A 16,523-nucleotide genomic window follows, 5' to 3' on the forward strand; every position below is an offset into this window, starting at 1 on the left:
CACGAGTCTTTTCTCTGAAACGTCACTGGCGCAATTCCCCGAGCAAGCTGGGCGCTCTCGTGCGTCAGCGCCGTGCCTGTGCTCTGGTGCCATACCTGACTGACCACCGACCCTCCTGACCGCGCCGTGCCTGTGCTCTGGCGCCATACCTGACTGACCACCGACCCTCCTGACCGCGCCGTGCCTGTGCTCTGGTGCCATACCTGACTGACCACCGACCCTCCTGACCGCGCCGTGCCTGTGCTCTGGCGCCATACCTGACTGACCACCGACCCTCCTGACCGCGCCGTGCCTGTGCTCTGGCGCCATACCTGACTGACCACCGACCCTCCTGACCGCGCCGTGCCTGTGCTCTGGCGCCATACCTGACTGACCACCGACCCTCCTGACCGCGCCGTGCCTGTGCTCTGGCGCCATACCTGACTGACCACCGACCCTCCTGACCGCGCCGTGCCTGTGCTCTGGCGCCATACCTGACTGACCACCGACCCTCCTGACCGCGCCGTGCCTGTGCTCTGGTGCCATACCTGACTGACCACCGACCCTCCTGACCGCGCCGTGCCTGTGCTCTGGTGCCATACCTGACTGACCACCGACCCTCCTGGCCGCGCCGTGCCTGTGCTCTGGTGCCATACCTGACTGACCACCGACCCTCCTGACCGCGCCGTGCCTGTGCTCTGGTGCCATACCTGACTGACCACCGACCCTCCTGACCGCCCTCCCAGAGCTCTGACCAGCCCATTTCCTCTGCTCCCATTTTCCTTGACCATAAAGCCAATATAGCACAAAACACACTGAAATGCAATTTCCCAACTCCCTGTCTACATAACCCACTGGACTGAGCTCTTTCAGGATAGGATTCCTAACATCCCTTTCCTCTCGTTTTCCCTAGGAAGCACCGCGTGGCTGGCTACAGAGCGGATGGACGGAGAGAGTCCGCAGCGGAAGGGTAGGAGAAAGATAAGTTGGAAAGTACTGCTTTGCCTGAAAATTGAGATTATCTTGGTCGAATACACACTTAACCTCTTTGAAACTCAGTTTCCCCATCTATAAGATAAATATGACAATCTTGGCTCCACCTACCTTCCAGAGTTATTCTGTGAGTTAAAAAGAGAATGGATAGGACACGCCTTACAGAGTGGGACTAACCAAGTGCAAAGGGTCATCATGATCGTTCCAGGTGTTATCTAGAACATCCTTTGTGTGAGATAAATATGCCTCTGGTTCCAATCACATCCCAGTTGTGTGCCCTTGGTTCCAGTAGAGGCCACGCTTATCCTGTAGAAGGATTATCTTGTGTCCAATGTGATTTGTTTGCAAACTGGAGCAAGGGGAGCCTGACTCCCTGTGGGGAAGAGCCCTCTGGGTGACGTGTTAGGAGGGTCCTTCTACTGACCCATTCACATTTCTGTCCAGCCAGGTCCAGGCGGCACTGACTGAGCCACACCTGCTGTGGGAATACCAAAGACCCCTCTCCCAACTCAATGCTACCCCCTCAAATTGTCAAAAAGGCATCGTGTGATAGATAGAGCTCCCACATGCCACAAGGCAAGTGTTTAAATCTTTTATAAGACACTCAATGGCCTTTATAAACCCTCAGCCAAGAATTACACTGTGTCTGAGATGGGGCTGAAAGTCAATGGGAAATTGATCCTGTCTAGCTAGTGCTGTTTCAAGAAGACTTGCTGGCTGCCTTTCGGGACCAAACATGCCATCTCCCGTGTGCCCCCAGGGCCCGGCCCGTCACATGCTGAGAATACTGAGCTACTGGGGCCCATTTCTGGCCAGAGGCCCAGGCAGCTGTAAGCTCCTACCACAGGAGGACCCCAGAGGGCATCAACTAGCATCAGGGATGGTTATGAAGCGTGTTCACCTTCCCAGGAATGGATGCCAGGACCACTCTGATGCCACTGCCTGCACCCTAGGCAGGAAGCCGAAGGATGATAAACGGCCATTGATCTGGCAGCAACCATCAGGGTCAAGGGACACCTACAATTACTCTTCTCTGCTAATGACCCCATTAGCCACTGGATCAAATACAGTTGGAGTCTGTAACGATGCTGTGGTTATTTCTCTGCCAAAAGCCATCAGCCTGACCCATACTGTCTGCCAGGGAATGCCAAAGTGGGTAGCAAAGACCCCCTGTTTGGGATAAGGGGATCCCAAGGGCCCTGGGATGCCCACTCTGGTCACACCAAGGATGGCTCCTACGTCAGGTGAGTGGATGGACTTTGGCAGGTAAGTCAAACAGCCCCCATCCAGAGAGGTGGTGGGGAGCAGTGGAAAAAGCACCCACTTTAGAGTCAGGCCGACCTGGAGTTTGAAACCTGGTTTGGCTACTTCCTAACCATGTGACCTCACAGAAATCTTGACCTGCCCCGGGGGCCACCTGCTTCGTGTGAAACCTGGGGATGGTGACGATTCTGCCTCAGGGAGCGGCCATGACGATGAAATGTGACAGCACACGCCGCGTGCAGGGCACAGAGCAGGCACTCAGTGGCTCTCAGCTCTGCTCATCAGCCAGGAACCCAGAATTGAGAAAGCAGGAAGAGCCTTCTCCCGGACGCAGACAGCCCGGCATCAAGCAATGACCATGGCAACTCAGCCTTAAGCACTGACCTGGAGCCAGGTACTGAAGCCAGTGCTTGCCTTACATCTCCATCCTTCCTTGTCCCAATTTTACCGGTAAGAACACTGGATCCCAAGGAGTTTCAAGAGGTCAATTCAGGGACTTCCCTGGTGGTCCAGTGGTAAAGAATCCGCCTTACAATGCAGGGGACTCGGGTTCGATCCCTGATCAGGGACCTAAGATCCCACATGCTGTGGGGCAACTAAGCCCGCGCGCCACAACTACTGAGCCTGCGAGCCTCAGCGAGAGAGCCCTTATGCCGCAAACTACAGAGCCCACCCACCCTGGAGCCCTCGTGCCACAACTAGAGAAGACCATGTGCCGCAAGGAAGAGTCCACACGCACGCCCCAACGAAAGATCCCGCATGCCTCAATGAAGATCCCGTGTGCCACAACTAAGACCCGACGCAGCCAAAAAATAAAAAATGTTTTTAATTTAAAAAATTTTTTTAATTTAAACAATTTTTTTAATTAAAAAAATTTTTTAATTAAAAAATTTTTAAGAAAAAAAATATTTTTTAATTAAAAAAAAAGAGGTCAATCCATCCAACAAGAACAAACACGAAGGTTAGGTATATTGCAGGACTATCCACACCAGACACCCTCCAAGGGACCAAGCTACCCGGGTGAGCAAGACAGACGCTGCTCCAAGGTCAGGCTTAGGGCAAAGCCTAGACTAAAATCAAGACTTCCTGCTGTCAAGGGCTGGACCCTTCTCTGTCCTCTGCCGTTTGTCCCAGTAGGAAGCACTCCAGAGAATCATTTCCAGCCACCTCTAAGTGTCCTTTAAATTCCTCCAGACTCGACAGCTTGTTTTACAGATGAGGTCGTGTTTCCCAAGGCCTCAAAGTGAGTGGGGAAAGGAGCTGAAATCTTGAAATGAGACTGATAGAATTTCAGGTCAGGGTTGCTTCCTTCACAGGCTGCTCATTTTCTGGAATACTGCACTTTATCCGCCCCCAACCCAACCCCACCACCCAGCCAGATCCGTAGGAATCCAGCAACCCACCACGCGCCATGGACCATGGGAGGTAGGTGGGTGGTCTCTGTGCCCCTGAACTATTCAGAAAGACCTGCAGAGCCCTCTAGGGAAGCTGCCTCATCGGGCTCAGGTAAAGGCTTGGAAGGGAGCAGCACGCCAGCATCTCTGCTCCTCTGTTTGGTTAAGTAACACCATTGGTACTAGACGGTCAGGTGTCTTTGAACTGAAAGGAGCTTTATTTGAAAACCCTTCAGGGTGCCAGAGAAACAGTCTTTTCCACATCAGCAGTCTACCCAAGGCAGGCTTGGCAAAGAAGAACAAATATCACGGGCTGCTAAAGAGGGGTGGGAGCCGGGAGCAGTGTGGGGTGGGATTATTAAGGATGAGGTCAGGCAGAAGAGGACAGCGAAGAAGAGCCTCCCTGTTGTCAGACAGAGTCACAAATAAACACTTGCCAGCAGCTGGAAACTTAGCTCTTAAACCCTGCCAAGCGACAAATACCTGGTGCGGCCAGAAAGGGTATGTTGTCTGACGGGATGACACAGCACAGATTCAGGCCAAGAGCCACTTAGGTGTTCATATAAGCACATGGTGCGAGAGGCCTGGAGCTCAGCCTCAGTCCTTCCTATCCGGAAAATGGGCATAAAGCAAAGACCCAAGTGCTTAGAGGTGATGTTTCCACGCTGCCATAAAATTGAAAAGCCCAGCATACATACCTCTTCTTATTTATCATACAAGTATTGAGCACCAACTACATACCAGCACCATGCCAGGTGCTGGGGACTCAGCTATGCACGGGACAGGCTTGCTCCCTGTCTTCATGGAATTTGAAATTTATCATGGAAAACAAACTTGGAAGGATGCAGTTATAAGAGGAATGGTGGTGGTGGCCTGTTGTGCCCATGAGGCCAAGAGAGGAGGTGATAGGGACTCTGGAGATGGCAGTGGAGCATCTGAGGGAGTGGAGAAGTGAGCAGCGTGGCAAGGAGGTTGCTCTCAAATGATTCAGAAAATGAATAACGATAACTGGTGTGTATATATGCACGCATGCATACACACATACAGAGGGAGAGTAAGACCAAGAGAGAGAAAGAAAGGCCGACTGATGGAACAAATTAGGTAGAAATGTTAAAGATTTAGGGCTCTAATGAAGTCTGAAATTATTTTTTTAAAGAATATAAGAACACGTGCTATATTAATTCTATCTTGCAAATTACAAAATTATACTCATATAGTATGATACCCGTATTATATACACAACCCACCATGTATGCATACATATGTGAAGAATATAAAGGAAATACACAAATATCTTTCTCACGGTTATCTCTGGATGGTCAAATTATGGGAAAATTTTGCCTATTTTTAATGTTTCTCTGTACGATCCAAAATTTCTTCCATGAACATACACTGTCCAGTGCTTTACAACTGGAACCTAGAATGGTGCTACATGGTGGTCCTGTTCATGGGGCAGGCCTCCCGCATCTGCGTAATGCAGCTTATGGCCTCTCCCTCAGAGCATCATTAAAACTCAAAAGACACTTAGGATACAGACACGCTTTTTAACCTGTGAAGTGCTTACACATGAGAGGTAATATGAATACACAGGTAAAGAAATCATCAACGCTCTAATAATTAATTAATAACTACCAGTCACTGGGGCAAGCCCTTTACCATCTTTAACTTATTCAATTCTCAAAACCGTTACAAGTATACCCATTTTACAGATGAGGAAACTAATGCACAGAAACACTAAGGATCATCTGTCTAAAGTCATCCCTAAACGTGATGGAATCAGGGTTCATACTTGGGGCTGACCATAAAACACATGACCAGTTCACCTCTACCACCGCGATGATGCCTGTCTTCCCTCTGGGGAGGGCCGGTCCCCTAATCCTGAGTTGCCTTCCAGCCAGAACAAGTGGACTCTATTCTGAAGCATTTCGGTCTCAGTGACAGCTGCTTCGCCAGGCTTTTCCCCACCAAGAAGGTGACTTCTGGGCATCTTTTTTCTTGCCCTCTCTGCCTCCCAGCTTTCCTCTCCAGCTCTAACAGTGCCCTTTAGTAAATGTCCCTCCACCTCAAGGCTGCTCTTGGCAGCCACGATGACCCACAATTAACCAAATAAAACTAATGAGGTCGAGGAGGAAATACCGCAGTGAGAGCACGCTGAGCCTGGCATTCCACTCTGATGACTCTTTTTTTTTTAAATGGGAATTATTTATTTATTTATTTATTTATTTATTTATTTATTTATTTTTGGCTGTGTTGGGTCTTCGTTTCTGTGCGAAGGCTTTCTCTAGTTGCGGCAAGTGGGGGCCACTCTTCATCGCGGTGCGCGGGCCTCTCACCATCGCAGCACCATCGCGGCCTCTCTTGTTGCGGAGCACAGGCTCCAGACGCGCAGGCTCAGTAATTGTGGCCCACGGGCCTAGCTGCTCCGCGGCATGTGGGATCTTCCCAGACCAGGGCTCGAACTCATGTCCCCAGCATTAGCAGGGAGACTCTCAACCACTGCGCCACCAGGGAAGCCCCACTCTGATGACTCTTGAGACAAGGCCACTTGGAGGAAGTCCAGTTGGGTCTGAGGAAGCCAGCTGTGTGAATAGTCACTTCTTCCAGAACCAGCAACATGCAGTTTCCCCAGGGATCACTAATGAAGTCACTTTCTCACTTTTTTTTAATGTGTTTTTATTAAAAACACAAAAAAACAAAACAAAAAAACCTTGAGAGACTGCACATGAAATGAAAAAGACACTCATTTCCACCTATTAAAGTTACCTCATTTCCTCCAGAATGAGATCTTCCCTTTGACTTTTGCAATTAGGGTCACAGTGTGAACACTCAAAGTACATGAAAAAGATTCATACGTTTTCTGAAATGAAGAATTCTAGTGTGACTCTCTTAGCTAAGCCTCAGTGTTTTGATTCTGTGGTCTCTTTTGTTGAAATTGAGGTGAGAGGCAAACAAAAATACCCCGAGAATTAGGATCAGATCACGTCAGTGCTGCTAGGACGTGAAAGGCAACAGAATCCGACAAGGTCATTTGCAAAAAGAGAAACCGAGTCCTGTACAGTTGATGCATCTTATTCATTGTCACACAGCCACTTTGTGGCCCAGCTGGGACTTAAAGTCCTTAACCCTGATTAATCAGGATTCAGAATACCTCAGCCTAAAATCACTTACATAGAAGGATTTGCAGCCACTAGATTGTAAGCTCACTGAGGGCAGATGTGTGCATCCTCCAAGCACTTAGTCTATAGTTGGCACTTGTAGGTATCTAGTAGGCATCTTTTAGGCAAAGAAACTAATGATTTCCAATATTTAGTGGAATTCTAAAAACATCTATAAAATATCTATTTTAAAACATTTTTATTCGCATTTAAAACAAATTTCTATATGGCCAAGCCCAGACAGGTCCTGTGTACGTATTTACTAAACAAAAGATGACTAGTGCTGTGATAATTAATCAGTTGGCATTGACTAAAGCTCTGAATGAAATGAAGCATGAACCTTTTGAGAAAGCAATTGAAAACCATCACACATGCCATGAATCATCTCTTGAATGCACATTTATTCAATCAGAATTCATAACTTTGATATTTTATCTAACAGGTTTGTTACCCTTTCGAGCCTCTATTGGTGGATAAAAAAGACAGATGTTTCCGGAGCTAAATTGGAGGAGGGATGGGGGAGGAAGAAACCAGCCAGACATCAATTAAAGAGAGCAGGCAGCAAAACGCCATTACCCAATGTTTGGGTTTTTTCTATCACCTTGAGATGAAATTCAAAAAAACCTTTGCAAGTGAATAGGCACAGAAACAGGATGCTATACTAAGGTTTCTGGGGTCTGCCTGATAGCAGGCAGATGCTGTGATAGTTCAAGAGGCAGAGATCAAGGACTTCCCTGGTGGTGCAGTGGATAGGACTCCACGCTCCCAGTGCAGGGGGCCCGGGTTCGGTCCCTGGTCAGGGGACTAGATCCCACATGCATGTCGCAACTAAGAGTCCGCATGCCACAACTAAGAAGACTGCCGGTTGCAACTAAGGGGCCCACGTGCCACAACTAAGGAGCCCGCCTGCTGCAACTAAGACCCAGCACAACCAAATAAATAAATAAAAATTAAAAAAAAAAAAAAAGAGGCAGAGAACAGTTTGGGGGCTGCAGATTTGATTGTCATTAAGAGAAGCTTCAGTCAAACAAGAGTCAGACTAATGCCAAACCTTATTTTTACTTCCTGAGGGTGTCAGAGGGCTGGAGGGGAATCAGAATCCTCTCCCATTTTCAGGCTCTTCAAAGGCACCTGCTCCTCTTAGGTGAAGCAAATATATATCACATCAATGTCACATCCAACGACTATTGTCCCAGGCACCTCTTTGGGTGATTAAATGAAAGTGGATTGGGAAGCGTGTGAAGATGTTTAGCTCTTTTGACTGCTGGCGGCAGTAAATTGGCGGATCAAGGTGACATGGTCCCCCATGGCTCACAATTGCAACACTTCTTAGAGTCTCATATTCATAAAAGCAGACCTGGAATCCTTACAGGCAGCCCTCTTGTGCTGAAAGTAAAGGAGAACTTCCCTTTTAACTGCTTTGACACAATGTGGCCATTCTCCTCTAAAGCCTTTCAAGCCCACCCTTTTGCCAGCCAGAATCATGGTCCAGCTGCTGATTGGCATTCCCCTGGAATGTTCTGGCACTTTCTTTGCATAGAACAACGCACATCTAAATAATAACTTTTCTCCATTGTAATCTGATTAGATTCCTGTAACTGCAGCAGTAGAGCAATCCCAAGAGTGAACTTGAACATGGACACCTTTAGAGGAAAATAACCATCTCAGTCATACACAGTAGCAGTGGCTTCTCCCTTTCATCTATGTTAAAAAAAGGACATTCAATTCCAAAACCAAAGTAGAAGAAAATGTCCACAATTTGAGGAAGGCAAAAAAACGCCATTGCATACAACGAACACAGGATGCCAAGCTCTCTTATATCTTTCTTTTTAAGAAAACTGGAAACTAGGTGTTCTACAGGACACAGGGAGCCCACGATTGAGATCAACTCCTTGTGCTCAGATAGCATTGGGGCTGGGGAGGAGCCACAAGTGACAACGACATTTCTCCAGCTCAGTGGTTCCCCAACTGAAGTGGGCATCACAACCACCTGGAGGGCTTGATAAACCGCAGACTGCTGGGCCCCACCCGCAGAGCTTCTGACTCAGGAGATCTGGGGCGGGTCCCAAGAATTTGTTTCTAACAAGCTCCTGGGGGATGCTGATGTCGCTGACCCAGGCACTACAGTTTGAGAACCATGGCTCTGAGCAAAGCCTCACTGGCAAAATCATGCTACTTCCTACAAGGCAAGACAGATGAGATGGACCAAGCCCTCCAGTCTATGTTCTCATCTTGTTTTCGGGCCTCCAAATAAACAGTTTTGCTGTACAGTTGACCCTTGAGCAACATGGGTTTAAACTGCATGGACCCACTTATACGTGGATATTTTTCAATAGTGAATACTACAGTGCTACACGGCGATCCTTGGTTGTTTGATTCTACAGATTCGGAACCACAGATACAGAGGAACTGCGTATACAGAGGGCTGACTATGAGTTATACTTGGATTTTGGACTATGTGGATGGTTGGTACCCCTGACCCCTGTGTCATTCAAAGGTCAACTATATATTTTTTTTTACTTCTCCTTTGTTATTTGCAGTAATATACCAGCCCTTGAGTTTATTAATAACTGCAGTAAGATAGAGATTCATCCTCACGGCATTGCTCTTCTTAGAATCACTAACCTAGGACGGGGAAAGGCACTCAGAGGTCTCCCAGACTCACCACAGCACTGGGGCCCACAGGAAACCAAGATCAGAGAGGCTGAGACACTTGCCTGAAGCCACAAAGCAGTGACAGAACTAAAACCCAAGGTTGTTGACACCCAACTCAAGTCCTTCCCTCTAACTCAGCCCAACCACTTCCCTGACGTCTCTGTTTAAAAACACGTGGCTGGGCTTCCCTGGTGGCACAGTGGTTGGGAATCCGCCTGCCAATGCAGGGGACACGGGTTTGATCCCTGGTCCAGGAAGATCCCACATGCCACAGAGCAACTAAGCCCGTGTGCCATAACTACTGAGCCTGCGCTCTAGAGCCCTCGAGCCACAACTCCTGAAGGCCGCGCACCTAGAGGCCGTGCTCTGCAACAAGAGAAGCCAACGCAATGAGAAGCCCATGCACCGCAAGGAAGACCCAACACAGCCAAAAATAAATAAATTTATTAAAAAAAAAACAAACGTGGTTGATTCCAGCAGAGGATTTTCCACTTACCAGACTGCGCCTTCCTGGACCAGTGGTTCTCAACCCTGGTTGGCTGCACTTTAGAATCCTCTGGGGAGCTAAAAAACTGTAACAACGGCAGGCCCCACTTCAGAGATTTTGATTCAACTGCTCTGGGATGGAGCCCAGGCATAGAGTGTCTTTATAGCTCCCCTGGTAATTCTAACGTGTACTTGAGCTTGAGAACTGCTACCTAGACTGTGGGATTCTCAAAGGCAGAATATCTGCTCCCCACACACATCTTCTCAAATGTGCAGGCATATGAATGGACCCCCCCCCCTTTCAGTAACGAGGCCCTAGGAGATTCTTAGTAAACACATGAAACCCCAGACCAGCAGCTGCTACATCACCTGGAAACAAGTTAGAAATGTATAACCCTCAGCTCCCATCCCAGAGGAAGTGATTCAGAGACCATGGAGGTGGGGCCCAGCAATCTGTGTTTTAGCAAGCCCACCAGAATCTTGGATGCTACTGACATAAGTGACCACTGAGGACTTCTAGAGGAGAGGAATTAAAAACTGGATGGAAAAATTTAGTTAGGAACATAAAACTAAAATGAGAGTCTATTCGAGAACAATGACACGTTGCCCAGAAAGGCGGGGGTGGGTAATGATTGTGGTAGGAGTGCAGGGCATGTGGGGATGGGGGGGAGTCTAGCTCCACTGGAACAGGTGCTATGTGAAGGGAGGGGTGGAGACAAGGATGGAGAAGTCACTGGGGCCCTGATGGCAGACATGGGGATGCGGGTTAACCGTCTGTCTGAGAGAAGGGGGTGGGAACAGGAACCACTGCACAGGAGGGCAGAGGCCATCACCAAGCGTGCAGGGCACGGCACTTCCCTTGACTGTCATGAGAATGCTGCAGGTGAAACACTGCAGGTGAGTGAAGCAGGCAACCAACATGGGATCTTGGGGAACATATGGACTTAGATACCCCCCAAATCCTGGCTTTGTGGCATACTAGACATGAGTCCTTGAGCAAAGGACTGAAGTTCTCTGGACTCCAAGTTCATCGTCTCTGAGATGAGCACGATAGCTACTTAGCAAGGCTGCTATCAAGTTATAGGGTATGGAAGCAGCTAGAGCAGTGCCTGGAAAGTGGGCCTTCCTCCAACACGATAGCTGGATTTAGTGTTTCAGATGAGGAAGCATGGCCCAAACTCACTGTCCTTACCATAAAGGGAACTAGAGAGGTGAATAATTCACTAAATCACAAGGGAGGAAGGGCCCTTTCAGCGGGGAAAGTACAGGTGGAGGGTTGTCTCAGCATCCTTCCTGACCTGGGTGTTGAGTTCCCAGGCCAGCCCACAAAACTCACTTTCTCCTGGGTTCTCCTTGAGTCCACATCCACACCCTGAGAGGAGGCAGCCACTGGCAAGGACAGATGGGGACACTGCAACCTCTCTGTAGTCCACGTGGCTTTATCCAGGCCCAGGGCCCCCGCCCCGCTGAGGTGGGAGAGTCAGAAGGTCAGTGCGCTGTCGCCAGCCCGCTGTTTCCCCAGCCTCCGCGTCCAACAATGCTGAACTCAGGGTGGCCCGCAGGAACTCCAACCAAGGGAGATGTTTTCTGAAGTATTGTTTTAAAAATATATACAAAATAAAAGAACTCCACCTAAAGAAATTAACTTGAAAGCACATGGAAGCCGCCAAAAGCTCTCTGCCTCCATTTCCGAACTGAAAGGGCACAGGCTGCCTTTGAAAAAGAGTGCACGCGGCAGGTGTGCACGTTTCAGTGAAAGGTGAATATAGTCCTGGCTCCACCGTTTCCTGATCACGTCCCTTGGGAAAGGGGCATTTAGGGAGCGTGTCCCATGCACGAGGCACAGGGAGAGCCGCTTGCCCATACTCCAGTATCGTTTCTTATTCAATCATTCATAAGTGGTCACTGTGCGCCAAGCCTTGTGCTAAACACTGAGGAACAAAGACGAAGAATTGGGGGAGGGGGTTACTGCGTCCAGCCCCCAAGGGGGTCACAGACTAGGCTGCTGGAGACCACTGCTCTCACTGAATCCCCACAACAACCCTATTAGGTGGGCATTGCCATCTTCCCCCATTTTTCAGATAAGAACAAGTCCCTTCCCATCTTTCAACCCTCAGGAGTCTCATCAGTAAAACAAATGACTTGATGAAGTAAACTCTAGGGTCCCCTCTGTCTCCATCTATGACCCCAATTGGGTCAAACCCTGGCTTTCAAAGCTCATACACAGTTGACCCTTGAACGACAGTTTGAACTGCACAGGTCCACTTATATGCAGATTTTTTTCCAATAGTAAATACTACAGTACTCCACAATCCACAGTTGGTTGAATCCAAGGATACAGAGGAGCTGCGGATATGGAGGGTCGACTCTGAGTTATAGGCAGATTTTTGGCTGTGAGGAGGGTTTGCACCGCTAACCCCCGAGTTGTTTAAGGGTCAACTGTATGCACATTCATAACCCTTTTTAAAAAAAAAATTTTATTTATTTGTTATTTTGGTTGCACCAGGTCTTAGTTGCGGTGGGCGGGCTCCTTTGTTGCAGCACGCAGGCTCCTTAGCTGTGGCACGTGAACCCTTAGTTGCGGCATACATGTGGGATCTAGTTCCCTGAGCAGGGATTGAACCCAGGCCCCCTGCATTGGGAGTGCAGAGTCTTATCCACTGCGCCACCAGGGAAGTCCCCATAACCCTTTGGATGTTAAAGCCAATTCATCCAGTTCTGTCATTTGAGACTCAGAAAGGGGAAGGGAATTGCCTGAGGTCACACAGCAAAACAGACATGATACAGACTTGAAGGCTAAGTTTCTTAATGCTTAAGGCTTCCCATTATTAAACAGAGACATGTACACACACCTAAACACCTAGAATAGTGTCATTTGTCATAGTTCTCTTTTACTGCTAAGAAAAGAAGCGCTAGAGGAAGAACGGACACCATCCCCCATCCATACTCCAGTCCGCCCAGCCCAGCTTGGGTGCTAAGGGTGCTTTCTGGTTTGAGGAGGGACTGGGGGAACCTCTGGAAAGCATCACTCAGCTAACAGGAATCTCAGCCCTCCCCAAGGCAGGCAAAGGACCGGGGTTCACTGAAGTCTAACAGAGAAAGCCGCCTCTTTCATTCCCCAGCCACAGACAGGGAAGGGGTAAAAAAGAATGCTGTAAATCAGCCGCCACATAATTATGCACTTTTAGAGTTTGCTTGTAATTAGTCTATATTCATGGTGCTGTGTGGGTAAAGAAATCTGCACCCAAGGAAACTCTGAAAACCAACATGTTTGTTTCAAGTGACTGATCTACAGGAGCCATATGCCAAGTGACAGACAGCTGAGTTCCTTCCTCATGAGCGCGCTGAGAGAGCCTAAGGCTGTATACATATACATACGCACACCTTGATACAACCTTTCCTGCTTCCCCCAGGCTCACACTACCTCATCTGGCTCTAGTTTATCCCTTTTCCATTTGCTAAGGTTTCCCCTCAAGAAAGCAAATTTTTTATCAACATGGCTGATTTCTCAGTGATAGTCAGTAACATCCATCAGTATGTTGACTGCTGACGTGTATTGAGTCTCTATTTCACACCAGGAATTATGTCAGATGTTTTTCAATATTCAGTCCTCCTGGCAGCCCTACGAAGGAGTTGCTCTACTACCTGAACTACCTATGACTTATGCTGGGGCTACAGGTTGAGTGGATTAGAATTGTTCTACTAAGACTGGATTCAGAGAACCATCTTCTTTTGTGCAGTAATAATAATAACTTGTAGTTTCCAACTTATGCACATATTAGATATCTCATTTGAGCCATGTGAAAACTTAAACTTTGACTTTATAAATCGAGTGATTGCACAGAAATCTCTTGCATTCCTATACACTAATGATGAAAAATCTGAAAGAGAAATTAAGGAAACACTCCCATTTGCCATTGCAACAAAAAGAGCAAAATACCTAGGAATAAACCTACCTAAGGAGACAAAAGACCTGTATGCAGAAAACTATAAGACACTGATGAAAGAAATTAAAGATGATACAAACAGATGGAGAGATATACCACGTTCTCGGATTGGAAGAATCAACATTGTGAAAATGACTATACTACCCAAAGCAATCTACAGATTCAATGCAATCCCTATCAAACTACCAATGGCACTTTTCACAGAACTAGAACAAAAAATTTCACAATTTGTATGGAAACACAAAAGACCCCGAATAGCCAAAGCAATCTTGAGAAAGAAAAATAGAGCTGGAGGAATCAGGCTCCCAGACTTCAGACTATACTACAAAGCTACAGTAATCAAGACAGTATGGTACTGGCACAAAAACAGAAATATAGATCAATGGAACAGGATAGAAAGCCCAGAGATAAACCCACGCACATATGGTCACCTTATTTTTAATAAAGAAGGCAAGATAATACAATGGAGAAAAGACAGCCTCTTCAATAAGTGGTGCTGGGAAAACTAGACAGCTACATGTAAAAGAATGAAATTAGAACACTCCCTAATACCATACACAAAAATAAACTCAAAATGGATTAAAGACCTAAATATAAGGCCAGACACTATAAAACTCTTAGAGGAAAACAGAAGCAGAACACTCTATGACATAAATCACAGCAAGATCCTTTTTGACCCACCTCCTAGAGAAATGGAAATAAAAACAAAAATAAACAAATGGGTCTTAATGAAACTTAAAAGGTTTTGCACAGCAAAGGAAAACATAAACAAGATGAAAAGACAACCCTCAGAGTGGGAGAAAATATTTGCAAATGAAGCAACTGACAAAGGATTAATCTCCAAAATTTACAAGCAGCTCATGCGGCTCAATATCAAAAAAACAAACAACCCAATCCAAAAATGGGCAGAAGACCTAAATAGACATTTCTCCAAAGAAGATATACAGATTGCCAACAAACACATGAAAGGATGCTCAACATCATTAATCATTAGAGAAATGCAAATCAAAACTACAATGAGGTACCACCTCACATCAATCAGAATGGCCATCATCAAAAAATGTACAAAAAATAAATGCTGGAGAGGGTGTGGAGAAAAGGGAACCCTCTTGCACTGTTGGTGGGAATGTAAATTGATACAGCCACTATGGAGAACAGTATGGAGGCTCCTTAAAAAACCAAAAATAGAACTACCATATGACCCAGCAATCCCACTACTGGGCATATACCCTGAGAAAACCATAATTCAAAAAGAGTCATGTACCAAAATGTTCATTGCAGCTCTATTTACAATAGCCAGGACATGGAAGCAACCTAAGTGTCCATCAACAGATGAATGGATAAAGAAGATGTGGCACATATATACAATGGAATATTACTCAGCCATAAGAAAGAAACAAAACTGAGTTATTTGTAGTGAGGTGAATGGACCTAGAGACTGTCATAAAGAGTGAAGTAAGTCAGAAAGAGAAAAACAAATACCATATGCTAATACATATGTACGGAATCTAAAAGACAATGGTCAGAATAACCCAGGGGCAAGATGGGAATAAAGATGCAGACCTACTAGAGAATGGACTTGAGAATACGGGGAGGGGGAAGGGTAAGCTGGGACGAAGTGAGAGAGTGGCATGGACATATATACACTACCAAATGTAAAATAGATAGCTAGTGGGAAGCAGCCGCATAGCACAGGGAGATCAGCTTGGTGCTTTGTGACCACCTAGAGGTGTGGGATAGGCGGGATGGGAGGGAGACACAAGAGGGAGGAGATATGGGGATATATGTATATGTATAGCTGATTCACTTTGTTATAAAGCAGAAACTAACACACCATTGTAAAGCAATTATACTCCAGTAAAGATGTTTAAAAAAAAAAATCTAGTGATTTTGGCCTTGTGTTGACAAAATCGATATGTTACATCCTCTAGGAAATATCAGAAACAATGTTAATCTGACCTGACTGAATTTCCATGTATGACAAATCCCAAACTGTCCTCCTCACCCTCCTGGAAGGTCTCAGCAAAGCACGTAGGGTGAGGGCTCTGGAAGCATCACTGAGGTACAAGGCTCATGTATGTACAGGAGAAGGGGGCATGTTCCCCCACCTTGAAGGGACATTATTTACTTGATCAGTCTTCTCAGGGTGTAAACTCTCTACCTTCAGATCTAATTCCATAGATCTATTTAGCCGGACCCAAAAAGACCCTATGCACCTAGGACATGATGCAAACAGCAGAAGGGATGAACTCACATTTTGTGATAACCTACACATGTATATTAGACTTTTAACTTAAATCTGAATGTATCCCCTGCAACTAAAAATGGCTCCCCAGCCTACCACAGTGGATGTCTGTTGTCTGTTGTTTACCACCATAGCTGATTCATTTTCCTATCTCCATTGCCTGCCCCCAATTCCTGGCAAATGGTACACAGTCAAGAAATATTTGCTGGTTGACTCAATGAATTAAACCAAATAATTGTTAAGTTTTATATCTGTTTTGTAGGTTCTACTTTGTTGGGTTTTTGCCTCTCCACTACGGTCTAAGACAGTAATTCTCAATTCTGGCATCAAAATCATATTCAGAAGCTTATATGGTGAGTGGGGATGCTGAGTCTGGGCGTTTATCGATTGGTACAGCAGCATCAGC

At 46.6% G+C, this 16,523-nt stretch overlaps 1 protein-coding gene and 2 long non-coding RNA genes across 3 annotated transcripts in view; 2 read left to right on the plus strand and 1 right to left on the minus strand.

Annotated features, from left to right (window-relative positions):
• LOC309649477 (uncharacterized protein) overlaps positions 1-16,523 on the minus strand; it is a 664,470-nt gene that overhangs the window by 354,028 nt on the left and 293,919 nt on the right. The window lies entirely within an intron of this gene.
• The window catches only part of LOC309649497, a 431,245-nt gene that overhangs the window by 236,788 nt on the left and 177,934 nt on the right, over positions 1-16,523 (plus strand). The gene's annotated exons all lie outside the window — the stretch shown is intronic.
• Positions 670-16,523, plus strand: part of LOC309649495 — a 151,833-nt gene continuing 135,979 nt past the window's right edge. Inside the window, exons 1-2 of the long non-coding RNA XR_014257152.1 lie at positions 670-3,677; positions 3,709-14,594. This is a non-coding gene — a long non-coding RNA (uncharacterized lncRNA). The remainder of the gene's footprint in view (positions 3,678-3,708; positions 14,595-16,523) is intronic.

This window comes from Balaenoptera physalus (genome assembly GCF_965194825.1).
Source record: "Balaenoptera physalus genome assembly, chromosome: 19".
Taxonomy (NCBI): domain Eukaryota; kingdom Metazoa; phylum Chordata; class Mammalia; order Artiodactyla; family Balaenopteridae; genus Balaenoptera; species Balaenoptera physalus.